The 17,256-nt window shown below is 37.0% G+C and overlaps 1 long non-coding RNA gene and 2 other non-coding genes across 5 annotated transcripts; 2 read left to right on the top strand and 1 right to left on the bottom strand.

Moving 5' to 3' along the window:
* Positions 1–4,677: 4,677 nt before the first annotated feature.
* LOC107604678 (uncharacterized) lies at positions 4,678–7,147 on the top strand. Of its 2 annotated transcripts, XR_001612335.3 has the most exons (5): positions 4,678–4,956; positions 5,224–5,355; positions 5,464–5,528; positions 6,369–6,472; positions 6,585–7,147. It is a non-coding gene; the product is annotated as an uncharacterized LOC107604678 (transcript). The 2 variants fall into 2 exon arrangements; XR_015886227.1 differs by having other exon boundaries at positions 6,369–7,147.
* Positions 7,148–7,197: 50 nt separating this feature from the next.
* LOC148562164 (uncharacterized) lies at positions 7,198–8,364 on the top strand. 2 transcript variants are annotated; one of them, XR_015886228.1, is made up of 2 exons: positions 7,198–7,556; positions 8,106–8,364. It is a non-coding gene; the product is annotated as an uncharacterized LOC148562164 (long non-coding RNA). The 2 variants fall into 2 exon arrangements; XR_015886229.1 differs by having other exon boundaries at positions 7,198–7,567.
* Positions 8,365–17,048: 8,684 nt separating this feature from the next.
* Positions 17,049–17,154, bottom strand: LOC148562163 (small nucleolar RNA R71). Its single transcript, XR_015887941.1, has one exon. It is a non-coding gene; the product is annotated as a small nucleolar RNA R71 (small nucleolar RNA).
* Between the last annotated feature and the right edge of the window lie 102 nt (positions 17,155–17,256).

Genomic DNA, 17,256 nt, shown 5'->3' with positions numbered 1-17,256 from the left:
CACGCCACTAGAGCGCCAATCAGACGCCAGCTGGGAGGTCACACTTATTGAGCTTATTTTCCCTCCAAAATATAATTTTTCTTTTTTACTTTTGTAATTCTTTTATTTTACTAGGAGTAGTATAAATACCTCCAAGGAGTACTGAAGAAAGGGGTTGAGCAGTCAGTTTTAGATCCACTTTTACACTTCACTTTTGAGTACTTTTTGAGCTATGAGTAGCTAACTTCCCTCTCATTGAGAGAGGGAGCTCTGTTGTACTTGATGGGTTGATAATAGTGAAATTATTCTTCTCTTCATCTTCTCTTTGATTTGCTAGAAGAAATTTCATTTTTAATGCTTAGTGTTCAATTATCTTGGGAAATAGATTGAATGCAATTGGGTTTCATGGGAACCTTGGGAAAGGAAACATGAAACCATGCTTGAAATACCTTCTCACACTTGAGTAGAATATGGGTTTTGGTGTTAGGATATGTGACATATAATCCTCCCTCTACTTGGACCTATGATGGTGTGTGGTATAATCAGGGACCAAGCATATCTCTCTTCATGAGCAATTAGACCAAGGAAATGGCTATTGATCAAGATATGAGAGATTGAGTCACCAAGGGATTGGGGCTCAATCAATCATGATTGCCAAGAGGTCAATGAGTTGCATGATTGAAGAGGATATAAGCTAGATTTGATCCAAAGAGACAACATCTCCTAATCTCAATGAATTTCTCCATTCTTATCTATCCCTTTCTTTATAGCTTAATTTTACATTCAGCAATTCCCCATTCACATTTACATTCAAGTCATTTATGATTCTGCACTTTACATACTGCCATTTCTATTTCTGCACTTTATTGCTTTTCTTTATATTCTAGTCATTTACATTTATGTCATTTACAATTCTGCACTTCACAATCTTATTGATCCACTTGACTAATTCATCAATTAATTAAAACTGCTCGAATTCGCCAATCTCTGTGGATACGATCCCACTCCACTGTGGGTTATTACTTGACGATAATTTTTGTGCGCTTGCCAAAATAAATAATTCACCAATTTTTGAATGGGGTGTGAATTGGACTCATCAGAAGGCAATAGGAAAGCAGAGGTTCAGAAGCAACAAGCATCTCCATATGCTTATCTGAAATCCTACCAATGAATTACATAAGTATTTTTATTTTATTTTCTGTTTTACTTATATTTTAATTATCAAAACGTTATAACCATTTGAATCCGCTTGACTGAGATTTACAAAGATGATCATAGCTTGCTTCAAGCCGACAATCTCCGTGGGATCGACCCTTACTCACATAAGGTATTACTTGGACGACCCAATGCACTTGCTGGTTAGTTGCATCGGAGTTGTGAAAAGTGTGAATCACAATTTCGTGCACCAAATATACACACCCAAACAATGTCACATAGATGCAAATGATGAATGCCTGCCCTATGGCTGATGAGTCTCATCTGTCGGTTATAAAGCCAAACCCGACATGTCTGGTAGCTAACCCTGGACAGAACACCAAACACTGAGCAAGTGGGACAACGCTGCAACCCTTGCATCTTACCCGCGTACCCGGAGCAGGGGACAACTTCACCTACCTCTTACCCAGGTGGTGTTACAGTTCTCAACCTGGAGCAAGCAGCGATAGAATTCCACCCTTGCTTCTTACCCGGAGTTTCGAACTCTCAACCAGAGCAAGTAGATAACACCACTGCCTCTTACCCGGTATTCTCGCCTCTTACCCGGAGCAAGTGGATAACACCACTGCATCTTACCCGGAAGCATATCACAATCAAATTCAACTTATGTTCATTATCATTCCAACTCATTCATAACCATTCATAATCATTTCACACTTTCTCAACAATCCACATCAAGTAAATCATCATTCATGCCATATATTACTTTTTCCTTAAATCACCTTTCTTTGAAAACAACATTCAAACTCATATTTTTCTCAATTTCAAAATCCTTCTCATATCTCAAGCTATTTCAAGCTTCCAAGCCACTTTTTCCTCAAACTCAATTCCCTTTTTAAAAGAGAGCTACTTTATGTGACATTTTCTCAAAACTTACAAACAATTCCAAAATCATATCAAATGGAAATTTTCTTTGAAAAGACTCAAAATCCTCCTCTTTGAAACCATCCTTTTAACTGCTTTTAAACGGGAGATTTCAATTAATTATTCCGGCAAGGTCTCAAGTCTTCAAGGGAGAACAACCAAATCCCTTTTCTTAAATTTTTTAAATAGTTCAAATGAAATAATATAAGTCTTAGGTTCAAATTTTCTAAATAACTTTTCAAATAAAGTCTTGGATTTTATAGAAATTTCAGCAGCATCTCCCCTAAAATTTGGACTTTGCCACCCTTTCCGGGTCCCAACCAAAACATTCCGCAACCATTTCCAACGGATTCAAAACCAAATTAGTTTTCCAATAAAACAAAATCCAGACTTTCAAACTTTAAAAATCATATCAAACCAAACCAATTCAGAAATCTCCAATTTTAACAAATCAATTAATAATTAAATCAATACACAACCATATTCATCCAAAACAAGCCAGGCAATTCATAAGACCTGCATAATCACTAAAAATGCATTTTTGCACATCCATATCAATTTATAACAATTCCGATTACAAAATTAAGTTTTTAGAAAAAGCCCCTACCTTGACAAGCAAAACCATAACCCAAGCGCCTCACAGAAATCTTTTTGTCTCGACCCGAATTCAACAACCAAAATCCCAGCTCCGCCTCAATAGCAGAAACAGCCTCAACACCACATATAAGCTCAGTTACTAATTCCTAACACATCAATATCATGGAAATCTTAAAACTCATAACTGAAAAATAATGACGAGGATTCCGAGATAGAGGCACTTATTGGAAAAAAAAGGAACGGCATAGCAGCCACAGCAACACTTACGCGACACGCAATCATCAGAACTCAAACCTACGTTACCAAACCTCAAAGTCTTTAACCAAACATAACCGAACACTAATACAGGAGTTTTTAAAACATAAAATACTTTCTGAAATGGCAAAACGAAGCAGCGGCGGGTCTGAACTAGTTTGGCAGCGGCCCCGGCAGCCACCCCAAGCGGCAGCGGTGATCGGACTCCGGTGAGGTGACTGAAACCCACTTACAGAGACGATAAAGTTTCCGAAATCTTAAATGAATGAAAACCAAACTCAAAAACCCTTACCTACAGAATTTTCTGGCGACGGCAGCAGGGTTTCAAGCGGCAGGAGCAGCGGTGTCTGGCGCAGATCTCCCCTCTCTCTCCTCTGCTCCCGTGCTTTCTCTCTCTCTCTCTCTCTCTCTCTCTCTCTCTCTCTCTCTCTCTCCGTGCGACCCGATGGCCTCTTTCTTGACAGCACGGTGGCGGCAGAGATGACTGGGAAGTGCGATGACAGCAGCTGGCCTCGCGTTGGACGGTGACGACGAAGACGAGGTGGCTCCAAGCCCGCAACCACCCACTCGCGAGCCAGCTCTCACCGTGACTCAGCTTTGACGGCGGCTCTATGGTGGACCAGCAGCGACAGCAACGCAGCTCCACGGGACGGCGACACCTCCTCCTTGCGTGGCTCTCTCCCTCGGTTCTGGCCTTCTTCTCGATGGTGACGAGCGGCGAGCAGCTCGGCAGCGACGGCGAGGCCCACCGGTGCTGGCTCGTGCCTCTCTTCCTCTCCTTCTTCTCCGTTCTGCTCTTTCAAATCTCCCTCTCTTCTCCCCTTCCCTGATTCTGCTTTCCCTTTCCCTTTCTTTCTTTGTTTCTTGCAACAGCTGCTACTGTGTTGTGTGGTTTTGCTCGAAAGGAAAAATAGGGCAGCGGCTAAGGTTTCATTGGATGAAGGGGGAATTGTGATTTAATAAAATTAGGGTTTGGTGTATAAAAATTGGGAACTTTGGGTTTAATTTGAAACTAATTGAATCTCTAAAATTACTTTAATTGTATCAAAATATTATTTGGCTTGGAATCAAATACTCTAATTGAAAATATAATACAATATAATTAATTTTTTTTATTATTAAACCTAAAGTAGTTATTTATAAAAACATTATCATATAAAATCTCATTATTTTACAACTACTAATTTTATAATTTAAATATAGAAAATAATTCAATAATTATAAAATTAGATAAAATTCTAATTTAAATTTTCAAACATCATCATTATTGAATTTCTAAGACTTTTATATAGTAAATAGGAAAATAATCCAAAATTATAGAGTTTGGATAAAAACCTCCACTTATTTCAAATCCAATTAATCAAAACTACCTTTAATTATCTTCAATGAAACAATTTCTGAAATTAAAACTGTAAATAAAATATTATTTGAAATTAATTTAAAATAGGACTTTTTTTTGGTAAAAAATTCTGGGTTTTACAAAAATCAGTCGCTATTTTTTAATTTAGCAACCGAATTAGCAACCAAAACAAAGAAAGGAATCTTCTTGGGACTTTTAATCACAAAATCGGTCGCTATTTTTTAATTTAGCGACCGATTTTTCAACCGATCAATAGGTAAATAGAATGAAACTTGATTGGTTACTAATTCGGTCGCTAAAGTTATGGTCACTGAATCGGTTGCTAATTTTTAAGTTAGCAACCGATTTTATAAACTAATCGGTCGAAAAATCAGTTGCTAATTTAAAATATATTATCTTAATTACCCTTACTAACCCTAACTCACCCACACTCTCGTCTTCTCCAATCAGATACCATTCTCATCTTCTCTGAGCGCCATTGTTGCCTACTTCGCCGCTGTCTTCTGCGTCTCGCCGCCGTCTCCTGAGGTCCCGTCGGCGTCATCTTCTGCGGTCTCGATGCCGCCTTCTGAGGTCTCATCACTGTCTTTTTCTGCACTCTCGGTGTCGTCGCCTTCGTTGTTGAGATCTCAGCGGCGTCTTTTGTCTTCTGATATCTCGGTGCCGTCTTCGTCGTCTTCAAGTAGGTAACTTCCTAATCGTCATCTTCAAGCAGATAACCTCCTAATCGCCGATTTTGATCAATTCTGTTAGGTTTGGTTTTTTTCCCTCTGGTTAGGGGTTTCAGCGATGTGGTTCATTAAATTTGCTTGTTGATCCGTTGCTTTCTCTGTCTTGATTCCTTTTTCCGTTGATTTTGGGAGATTAACTTGTTTTTGATATGTTTTCTCTGCCGTGATTCTCATTCTCTCTCTCTCTCTCTCTCTCTCTCTCTCTCTCTCTCTCTCTCTTAGATGTTCTTAATCGATTATTGATTGGGAATTTGACTTGAGGAAGCACAGGAAGGCAAAATCATCATCAAAACGTAGTCTTCAATTTCCCACTATGTAGTTCGCCTTACACTTAAAGGATCCATCAACATGCAGGTTCACCCTTCTCTTTCGCTACACCAAAAATACGCAAACTTTATACTTAGTATTTTATTGAAGCTTTAATTCATGGTTTTGTTGGCTTTATTCTTGTGTATGGTGAAGGTTCGGGGAGGATCAGCTAGGGTTGTTGAGTCATTCTATGGAGTTATTAAGCCAATTCCTATTTTGTAAGTTTGCTTCTTGTTCTCATACTGTGTAATTTGACAAGCAAAGTGTGAATTTTATTGATGTTGTTGATTTTCTTTAGCTTTCAAAATATGGCAAATAGTGTTATTGATTTCTGGCTTCCTTATCTAAACAAAATAATAAATTGTAAATGATTTCTACCTTATTCATTTTTGCATATATGATCTTTCTTGATGGGCCAACCATAATGCATAACCTTGTAATTATAGATTTGCATATCAGTCTGCTTATTTGGGATTTGATTCAGTTTCTATATAACTATGATTAATTATTGGAATAAATTTTTACAAAAACTAGGGATTGACATTTCAAAAATAAAGAGTAGCAACATTGACTTCTTAAAAACTTTCACTGAAGTAAATAGGAAACTCTTTCCAAGTTAGAAGATAATTTTGATTCTTGTTTTTTATAAGAAGAAAAAATAAATAAACAATGCTGACATGCCATTTCATTCTGTGTATATTTTAATGAAAAGAGAATAGTACACTAGTTATATGGTAAATTCTACACTGCTCCTTTAATTATCATATACTATTCTCTTAGGTGCTTTAATAACAGTGCTTTGTGTTATGTTTTGTTCTGGATCAGGATCTGTTGTTTAATATCTGATATGATGGAAGGGAACATTAACGTGTGTGATTTTAGGGAAAAAGTGTTAAACAAAAGTTTGATAGTGTAATGAGATCTTGCTGTAGAGTAATGTTATTATGACTTATTTGATTTTAAAATTTGGAGATTACATTAATTTGCATATGAAAATTCCATTAATTAAATTGTTTGTTTTCCTAAGAATAACATTGTAATAAAATAATATAATTCAGGTACTAACAGTTGAATTAATGAAGACATGCATTTAGTGAGCCACCACGAGACCAAAGGTGGAACAATAAGTTTCATAAAGTGGGAACTTTATGTGTTAAGAAAGGTATACATAGCTTCAAAAAGTTTCATCTGATCCATTTTATTTAATAGAAGAGACCTTGAATTCAAAGCCAAGGAGAGTTGTAAATTGGAGTTACAACAAATTTCTGTTGCAGGTACTGGTAGAGTGCTTGCATTCTATATTCTCTTCCAAATCCACTCTGCTTATACCCTCCATAAGGAATGTCACTCCCAAATATGAAATAGCAGTTGATTCAAACAATGCCTGTACGAATGGATCTGGACATTGTGTTTACAATATCCAAATTCTTTGTCACAATTCCTGCTGCTAGCCCATACTTGGTGTTATTAGCCCTCATAATTTCCTCTTCAATAGTCCTGTTTCAATTTTCCATCCATTATTGTAATAGTAATAGTGTACAAAGAAAACATAAAGCAGTAACTTGTGTAACTTACTTGAATTTCATTAGTGACATCACAGGGCCAAATATTTCATCTTGTACTATAAGCATGTCCTCCTGAAAATGGTTGGTTAAGAATAGAAGGGAAATATTTGACAACATGATGGTCAGTTATCTTGTTTTCCTTAAGAAGGTTGATTCAAATATTTGACAATATGATGGTTGTTCTCACTGATCAACTGAACTTTTTGCTGTGCTCTTCATTCGGAGACCAAAAATAAGAGGAAATCAAAGTCATAAAGAGATACATAATAATTATGGCAAGAAGATTGTCCTTCTGTAAGAATCTACTTCCAATCTTGTTGCTTATTGATATAGAGTGCAATGATATGGGGTTACTCACTTTGTTCAAAGCAGCTACCAATAAAGGCATGAACAACCATGTGTTTGTTTCATATGCTTATGCTATTGCTACTATTGTTCTTATTCCTGCACCTTTCATCTCCAAAAGGTTAGAATTTATTAAATTATTCTTGTTCCAAATTGATCATATGGTTAATTATTATGCTCTCGCATCAACATGATATAATATATCTATCTACATGTTTTGTTCATTTCTGTTTGCAGATCAAGAGTGGTTCTTCCACTCGGTTTCTCCATGCTTTCCAAAATTGTCCTTATTGGGATCATAGAGTAATGAAGGCACTCTAGCTTTATTACTTTAAAGTATGATCAAAGTAATTGTTATGCCCTTTTGGTATTAGAATATTGGATTTGGATCTTTAATTTTAAACTGCTGGTTGCACTTTAGAAAGTAAAATGCATAGTATTTAAAGTCATTGATTTTTCATCATAGATTAGATTTATTAAATTACAAATATATATGTATAACCTTTTTGTGAAATTTGAAACTACGTAGATGTGAAGGCAACATTGTTTTAGTTACCAGTTTCTTACCATATAGTTTCCTTAATGATTAAAATCATAGTTTTGATACAGTATAGTTATAAAGCAATCATTTGTTTTCAGGAAGCTATTTTGGATCACTTTTGAGACATTTAAATTGAAACTAAATTTGATTTTACAGACATTAGATACATTCAGTAGTGTTAGTGTTATCGCAAAGTGCCCTATTAAGAAAAATCAAAATTGAATATATGAAAAAAAATCAAATTAAAAGAAAGAGCAACATGTGTGAGAATGTTGTGTGCTGAATTTATTGTTAATTTGCAGCCGAACTCTATCAAATCTATTCTGAATATTTCCTTCTTGTAGCTGTTGATTCATCAGAGAGAATGAGGAAGGAAAGTAAAAAAGCATACCAATTTTTGACGTGGTGCCTTCGAAAGAAGCTCGAATTATACCAGAGTGTACAAGCTGAGATAGATACAGTTGCTTGGTCTAAGTAGATATTAAATAGAGCATAGTTATGTTGTTCATGAATTATTTTTATCATGTTTTAGCCTATAATGTGGATCATAAAATTTGATGTATTTAAGAATTTTCAATATATTAAATTCTATATTTCTATGTAGACATTGTGAATATTTTGGTATTTATTTGAAAAATTAATCTATGCTTGATTCTTTTTAAATTTTGTGGAAATATAATTATTTATGGAAAATAAGTTTTAATAGTGGTAAATGTGGAATTAGTAAAAATTTATAATTATAAAATTAGGAACAACAACCGATTTAGTGACCAATTTATATTTAGTTCAGGAATTAGCGACCAATTTAGCGACCGATTTTAGATTTTCAAATCAGGCATTAGCGACCGATTTCATGGCGTCCGATTTAGCGGCCGAAAAGTTGGTCACCATTTAGCGACCGGTTATGTTAGCGACTGATTTAGCGACCGATACTCTTTGGTGAAGGTTTGGTGGCCTTGTTCAAAAATCGGTCACTAAAACCGGTCGCTAAGGGTTTAGCAACCAATTTTCAAGAAAAATCGGTCATTAAATCGGTCGCTATTCCGGTAATTTCTTGTAGTTAATTATTGGGCATGATATTGAGTTTTTAAAATAAATAGTTATCTTTCATTGTTATCTTCATTGAGATGAAGAAATATAAGCGAAAGCATGGTTAGTGGGAAGCCATTCCAAGTCTCTGGTGTGGGTAGTGGAATTTATTTTAATGATGTAACAACTAAGGTAGAATGCATGATCAAAAAGTAAATTAACTGCATGAAAAGGTAAGTAACATTAGTTCATTAACAAGAGTACAATGCGATATGGAAAGGATTGCTAAGGCATTTGCAACGGCAGATAATTTTACTGGAATCGGCACTTGGAAACGTCACGAGCGGCGGTCTCTGGGTGTAGGTCTGGTGCCTAGACCGTCCATCATGGGTTACTACAACTGGCACCGTTGTCGCGATGATGTCGGAGTTGGTCGAGGTCGAATATACGTTCGTAGAGTGCATCCTTGGTGTTAGGGACATCGTTAAGCCTAGATTGTAGGGAGCAAAGCTCTTGGGCCAAGTTGATGTACTTTGTTTTCCACGTCTCCAAGAGGTCATAGTTGTAGTCATCAACGAATGTGTCAAGAACCTCGGATAGGACACGAAGGCATAGCCTAGCCGCGTCCTCGTGGCTTGTGTCGATGTCGTATGCGTATCTGCCAGACACCACCAAGGCATCCGTTGCTCCGGAGGGGACGACAGAGGGCGAGGTGTCGATAACATCTTCAGTCATGTGGTGTTGTCTGCCTAATGATTCTGTATATTGGAGGAGGAATATCTAGTGAGTCACAAGCTTTTCTCACCCAGTCCCTCATGCTTACCGCCAACAAAGGCTCGCGATCTGGCTTTTCAGGGACCACCTCGTTGGCTAAAGGGAAAGAATATGGATTGGCAAGTAAAGATAAGTAGGTGCACGGGAGTTGTTACGTGGAAAGAGAAACACAATAGGTTAGGGTACTTACGACGGAGTTGTATTGGTGGCAGCTGGTGTCGCTCGAGGTTGTAACATTTATGCAAAGCTTTCAATGCAACCATTTGGGAAGCACGGTAGTCGTTCGTAGCAACGAGTTCAGGTGCAAGATCGTTATCCAGCCGCCACTTTCCATGCTCATGGTTGCCTCTACCAAAATATACCTGCCATGCCTCATCCGCTTCGTCTATTGTATCGTAAGTCCACCAAACGCTATTCTCGTAGTCTTCAATCTAGACATGGACATCTTCAATGGTGGTATATATGCCAGGTATCCATCCGTCGAAGACACAGTGATAGTACGGGGATAATCTAGAGTCCATTGAAGGGGTTCGATGGATAAAAGGTTTTGGAAAAAGTCGTTGGTATAGTATGGTTAAGTAGTAAGTGGTAAGGGTTGCACTATTTCGGGCAAAAATTGGCGGGTTGGGATTCAAATATATTCTTTTTCTTTTAGTTGGAGAGGATGTGAGGCTATGAAGGTGTTGAGTAAGTGGGAGGAGAAGCCTATGCGAATTTCTTGTCGTAGTTTCGGTTAGTCAGATAATTAGAGCTATAAAAAAGAATGGTTGCATTTGGGTTAACCCATGGAGGCAATGCCGACATTGTTAGCTAGCACCAATTTATGATCGGACCATCAGGGTCAAAGTGGTATGAATGGTTGTGATCTTCAAATCAATTGCATAAGGAACATAGGTAATATTTCCAATTTGTTGGTAACAGAGCAATATTGTCCATCATGGACGTTGGAGGGAGTGATGAGTCTCATCATAGAAATAGCCAATGCAAGAAAAGATAATCAGATGGATTAGATGAGATTAATATGGATCAAAGAAAGCAAAATTCAGAATCAACAGTTGAGGATATTCTCGTGATATGTTGCCAAATATGTCATTTCATGTCGACTGTGTAGAGAATGGTCCCTGCAGTCGTTCTTTCAAGTCACGTGCTGGTCAGACTATTAAAATGATGATTTGGGGTCTACTCCTAGTTTCGGTGAAGGCATTACTGCAGGAACCAGTTTGCGAGAAAAGGTGTTTCTCACCATGCCTTTAGGACTTGATGCAGAAATGTAATTTTGGAGTCCTTCACACTCATTCACAGTTTGCAAGTGTAATAGAAGGAAGTGAAAATGATAATTAACTTGGAAAAAAGAGAATATACAGGTAATACTTGAAATACACCTGAGTTGTCTAAATTATTTAGCCTAAAGTATCAACAGTAATTGCGGAGGAAAAGTTTCCAAAAAAATAAAAAAAAAATTAGTATTTTCTAAAACCAAATTTTATATCTTGATTTTTCGAAACTCTTATTCTTTTTTTTTTTTGATATAGGTATGTCGAGAGGGTTGCAAATTTTGTTGAAGTTCGCCTACTCTATTAACTGATTTAAATTAATGTACTCGGTTGATTTAAATTTTAGATAAATATATTTGGTTGTCTCAACTCTAAGAAGATTAAAATAACGAGATTTAATTTATAATTCTTTAATAGTCACCAGATTAATGTATAGCGTAAAAAAAATTATAATTTTTAATTTAAAAATAATATGAGTACATTAATATTTCATTCTAAAGTTACTAATTTTAAATAGTTAATTTTTTTTAAAATTGAATAAACATAATTAATCATTTGAGAACAAAATTATGACTAGGTTTATTTTTATGAAATTAAAGGAAATTATTAATTTAAATAACATGTGTAGAATTTTTAAGTTTGCTTAAATGATAAGTTAAATTTTCATATTATCTGAGTTAAATACTGAATAAAAATATACCAATACGACCCGAAATGTACGAATATATGAGCATGTTCGCTGCACTGGAGGATGAACTTGTTAGTTTCTGTGATGTATGTTGATGAAGTGGGCAAAGTTTAACAAAATCTGCAAGTTTGCCGATACGGTGCGCAAACTTGCTCGAGCTCGTAAAAAAAATAACTGTTAAAAAACAAAGGTGAGAAAATTTGTTTTAGGAGAATTTTTTTTGTAGATATTTTACTTGTTTTAAGTAAAAAATTTAATACTTTTTGCCATATTTGTTGAAATTCTAAGTTAAATATGAATATTGATTTTTGAAATAGAATAAACATATTTTAATTTTTTTGCATCTAAAAATAATATTCCATAAATTTTAGAATTATTTAGATTCATAAGTTATAGCGAGTATATAATTGTTTAGGATGGATTGAACTAAGTACTTATTTTTATTGAAAATACGAATTTAAAAATATCATATTCAATTCTCAATAGTCAACCTCTCATTGAATTTTTGTATGTTCAAAAGATTTTTGAAAAAATTAGGTAATTTGTAGGTATGTAATTTTTTGTAAAAATTTAATTAATTCAAGATATTTGTTATCGTTTATCAAAAAAAGTAAATTAACATGAGAATTTAATATTTCTATACTCTTAAAGTATTATTTATTTATCTTTCTAGCATTCTTTATCATGCAATTATTACATTAATATAATTTAATCCAATAAAGTTATTTACCATTATTTGACTGAATCAAAATTCTATTTTATCTAAAAATTCTAGGATTTCTAAGCCTCAAGATCATCCATGTTAAATCGTTAGGAAATATAACGGAAAGTGCAGAAGCATCCCTTCATTCGAGAGCATGATTGAGATCAGAGAGCCTGGCTACTGTGGTTCTTTGATCGTCGTTAACCAATACTGTTTGTATCCTTGACATGGCTGAATCACAATTTCACTGTGGGAAAAGAGCTACGGAAGCTAATTTGATGTCTTTGAGACCCAAATCCTGAAGTCATTATGTATATTTGAGTGTCACATTGATTAAACCCTGAAACTTAACTAAAAATAGTATCTATGGTTTTAATCTCATTTATCCAAATAAAAAATAATAACGACTTACTTAATTCTTAATTCTTGTCATGAAATGTTGCTTATCTAAATAATTCCTAGTCACATAATATATCATAGAATATAACATCACAAAGGTGATGAACATTGTAACGAAGACACCAATAGTAACTAGAATATGAAATCAGAAATTTCAGAACCAGTAATCCCAAAAATGAAAACCACAATACTCTTTCTAGAATACACAATTAAAAAAAATTACAAAATGGAGAAAACGGAAGACCTACCTCACGCTGGTGAGGGAAGCACGAACAGAGGAGACGGTGATGGGGGAACGGTGGTGGTGACAGAGGCACGGTAAACACAGTGAGAGTGCGCTCGAACAGAGGAGATGACCTCACGCTCCTGTGACGGCGCCGAACTTCCACATGCGACGGGGCTGTGGGGTTGAGGTGGCTACGGTGGTTGACCTGACTGCGGGCGGCCGGGCTGGGTCACCGGGTGGCTAAGGCTTCAATTGTTGATTCCTTTCGGTTTCAGAGAGGAGAGGGGGTGGGAGTGTTAATGCCCATTACCCAACACAAGTCTCCAAGCCGAAGCCCTCTTTTGCCATTCTATTTTAGCCACGGCTTATTTGCCATTCTAAGCAGGACAATTATGACATTTCACTTGCTTTGAGGGTTACTTTTGTCTATTCAACGTTCATTACAAGACAAATCTCTCATTGGCTACCTATTCGTACACGGCATACCTTATGCCTCTTTTTTCGATTGCTATACCTAATAACTTTCTTAACATATAAATTATCAATATAATTTTTTATTGTATAGATTAATTATTAGTTACACCTAGCTGTCATCTTTATAAGTTATTGGTTGCTAGACACAGTGGTTATTACTCACTATCCAAGCTTCTAATGTATTTGATATATTGACAACTTTAGTGATTTATATATATATTTTTAGTAATTTTTTATTATCTAAATTAAAGTTTTTCTATATTTTTATGTTTTAAATGAAGTTTTCCTGACAAATCATAAATTTAGAGTTGTTTTAAAATTATTGCCAATTGCGTCAAAACATGTATTGCCCACCCCAATGTCTGCTGTCTTGGCAGAGTTATTGATCACTTGCATCATCTACCTCTTTCCCCTATCTAAAAGGACCATAAAAATATTGTAATCTCATTCAATCAATGCAATTTCATGAGCTAAATGATGAATATTATGGTACATTGCTTTGAGATGAGTTTTGTTTGGATTCCAGGTGAAAAGATCAACAAAAGAAGAAGGAAACAAGAAAAGTGTGCTACGCGTGTGTGCTGGGCATGCCACTTGGTACAAACGCTAGCAAATTCAATGGGCGTGGCACACCAGCAAAGGGGTGTGGCACGCCAGTTGACAATCCCAGAGAAGCAAAGAGGAAGAATTTATATGGGCGTGGCACGCCAATTACCGGGCGTGGCACGTTAGTTGTCAAGACCAGAGAAGAGTCCATGAAGCTTTACTATGGGCGTGGCACGCCAGGGCCCAGTGTGGCACGCCAACTATATTTTCTAAAGAAGCAACGTTGGAGTTTTACTATGGGCGTGGCACGCCAGGGTCAGGCGTGGCACGCCAACTATATATTCCAGAGAGCATCTTTGAAGACACACAAGGGGATGTCGCACGCCAGGCTGGGCATGGCACGCCAATTCCATTATAAACACTGGGCGTGCCACTTGGGCTCAAAGGCGTGGCACGACAGTTCATTGTTCCAGAGAAAAAAGTTGAAGGTTCAATACTGGGCGTGCCACTTGGGGTTGAAGGCGTGGCACGCCAACCTTATTTGGGTCTTGGGCATGTCACTTGGGTTCTAGGCGTTGCGCGCCAAGCTTGGAGAAGCTCAATAACAAAATAGGCGTGCCACTTGGAGTCGAAGGCATGGTACACCAACCTTGCTCAAATCTGGGGTGTGCCACTTGAGTTCTAGGCGTGGCATGCCAAGCTTAAAGATTCAAATATCAACACTGGGTGTGCCACTTGACTTCGAAGGCGTGGCATGCCAGCACAAGCTCACAAAGAAAAAGAAGACTGGGCGTGCCACTTGGGAGTTTAGGCGTGGCACGCCAAGACTAGATGACCATGGGCGTGCCACTTGAATGCTGGGCGTGGCACACCAGTTTACTGGATCAAGAGGGACTTGTTCTTGCATCAAGGGCATGGCACGCAAGCTACTAGGCATGGCACGCCAATGTTACTTTCTAGAGAAGAAGAATGAAGCATCATCAAGGGCGTGGCACACCAGCTACTAGGCATGGCACGCCAGTGTTACTTTCCAGAGAAGAAGGATGAAGTGTTTACTATGGGCGTGGCACACCAGATATGGGCGCGCCACGCCAGTTCAAGATTCCAGAGAGAAAGAGGGAAGGAAAGACCCTGGGTGTGCCGCTTGGACTCGAAGGCGTAGCACACCAGGTTAGCTGGATGAAGGTGGCGTGCCACTTGGAAGCCAGGCGTGGCACGCCAAGCCAAGCTGAGGAGCTAGGCGTGGCACGCCACTCAAACGCCAAGCACATGGTGCATTTCCATTAGTTTTTCCTTTTCTTTTGAATTGTAATTTTCTTTTCTTTTTTGTACTTTTTAATTCTAGTGATAGGAGTAGTATAAATACCCCTTAGAAGTACTGAAAAGGGGGTTGGGTGGACTGGCTAGTTAGTCTTGGAGTTGATAGTTTTACTTTTACACTTCACTTAATCTTCTCCATCTCTTGTACTTTTCTCTAAGCTATGAGTAGCTAAAATCCTTCTCATTGGGAGAGGGAGCTCTATTGTACTTGATGGATTAATGATAGTGAATTTCTTTTTCTCTTCATCTTCTCTTTGATTTGCTAGAAGGAATTTCGTTTTTCATGCTAGTGTTCAATCATCTTGGGAAAGAGGTTGAATGCAAAATGGGCTTCATGGGAACCTTGGAAAAGAAAACATGAAACCATGCTTGAGATCCCTTCTCACAATTGAGTAGATCTGGGTTTTGGGATTGGATATGGTGAGATGAAATCCACCCACTATTTGGATCTATGAGGATGTGTGGTATAATCAAGGACCAAGCATATCTCTCTTCATGAGCAATTAGACCAAGGAATTGGCTGATTATCAAGATTTGAGAGATTGAATCACCAAAGAATTGAGATTCAATCAATCATGATTGGCAAGAGGTCAAAAAATTTCATGATTGAAGAAGATATGACTAGATCTAATCCAAAGAGAACAACATCTCCCAATTCCAATGAGTTTCCCCTATTCTTATCTTTCCTATTCTTTATATCTTTTCTTTAATTTCTGTCATTACCCATTCTCTATTTACTATTCAGTCATTTATGTTTCAACACTTTACATTCTTGTCATTTACTTTTCTGTACTTTATTGCTTTCCTTTACTTTTAAGTCATTTACATTTCTGTTATTTAAATTTCTGCATTCAACAATCTCTATTGATTAGCTTGACTAATTCACCCATTGATTAAAGTTGCTCAATCTACCAATCTCTGTGGGATTCGACCCCACTCCTAGTGGGTTATTACTTGACGATATTTGGTGTGCTTGCCAAAGAACAGATTCATTATATAGTGAGTGAAATCTGGTCATCAAGTTTTATGGCGTCGTTGCCGGGGATTGGTTTGAATTTGATAATGACTAAATTGATGGGTAGTTAGATTAAGCAATTTTGTTTACCTTGCTAATTCCTTTAATTTCAGTTTCTTATTTTCTTCTTTTCCTTTAGCATTTGATGTTTCCAGCTGATTCACTGTATATATTTCCATTTTAGCATACTAACCCTCTAACTGTTTGATCAATTGCACTAATCAATCTAACCATAAGTCTTAACAAGAGTGATTCCTTCACTTGTCTTTTGCTTGTTTGTTACTGAATGTATGACAGGTAGAAGAGGAGAAACTTTATCCTCTTTTGATAGTGAACCTGAGAGGACCTTCCTTAGACTAAGAAGGGAAGCAAGAGGTAAAGGAATAGTTAGAGAGGAAGTAGTGGAGGAAGATCTAGACGTTACTATGGAGGAGGAAATACATAATCATGTTGAGGAAGGTGCTGGTAACCATGTTGGGCAGGAGAGAAGAGTTCCAGGCTCTTACATCAACCCAAACTCAGGAAATTGTGGAAGAGTTCTAGGCTTTAACAATTTCGAGTTAAAGCCTCAACTCATCACCCTTATTCAAAACAACTGCTCATTTGGAGGAAGTGCACAGGAAGACCCCAACCAACATTTAACCACATTCTTGAGGATCTGTGATACAGTGAAGACTAATGGTGTCCACCCGAATACCTATAAGCTGTTATTGTTTCCTTTTCTTCTCAGGGATAAAGCATCAAAATGGTTAGAATCATTTCCTAAGGAAAGTTTAACAACTTGAGAAGAAGTAGTGAACAAGTTCTTGGCAAGATTCTACCCTCCCCAAAGAGTTAATAGATTGAGAGTTGAGGTGCAAACCTTTAGACAACAAGATGGAGAAACTCTCTATGAGGCATGGGAGAGATACAAGGAGTTGACAAGAAAATTCCCTCTGGACATGTTCAATGAATGGGTACAACTGCACATTTTCTATGAAGGATCGTCACAAGAATCAAAGAAGGCTTTAGATAAACTCTTCAGGAAGCTCACTCAACAAGAAGAAG

Source organism: Arachis ipaensis, chromosome B6 (assembly GCF_059453495.1).
Source record: "Arachis ipaensis isolate K30076 ecotype BB chromosome B6, ASM5945349v1, whole genome shotgun sequence".
Taxonomy (NCBI): domain Eukaryota; kingdom Viridiplantae; phylum Streptophyta; class Magnoliopsida; order Fabales; family Fabaceae; genus Arachis; species Arachis ipaensis.
Note: the sequence above shows the minus strand (reverse complement) of the source record. Positions and strands in the feature narration are given on the sequence as shown.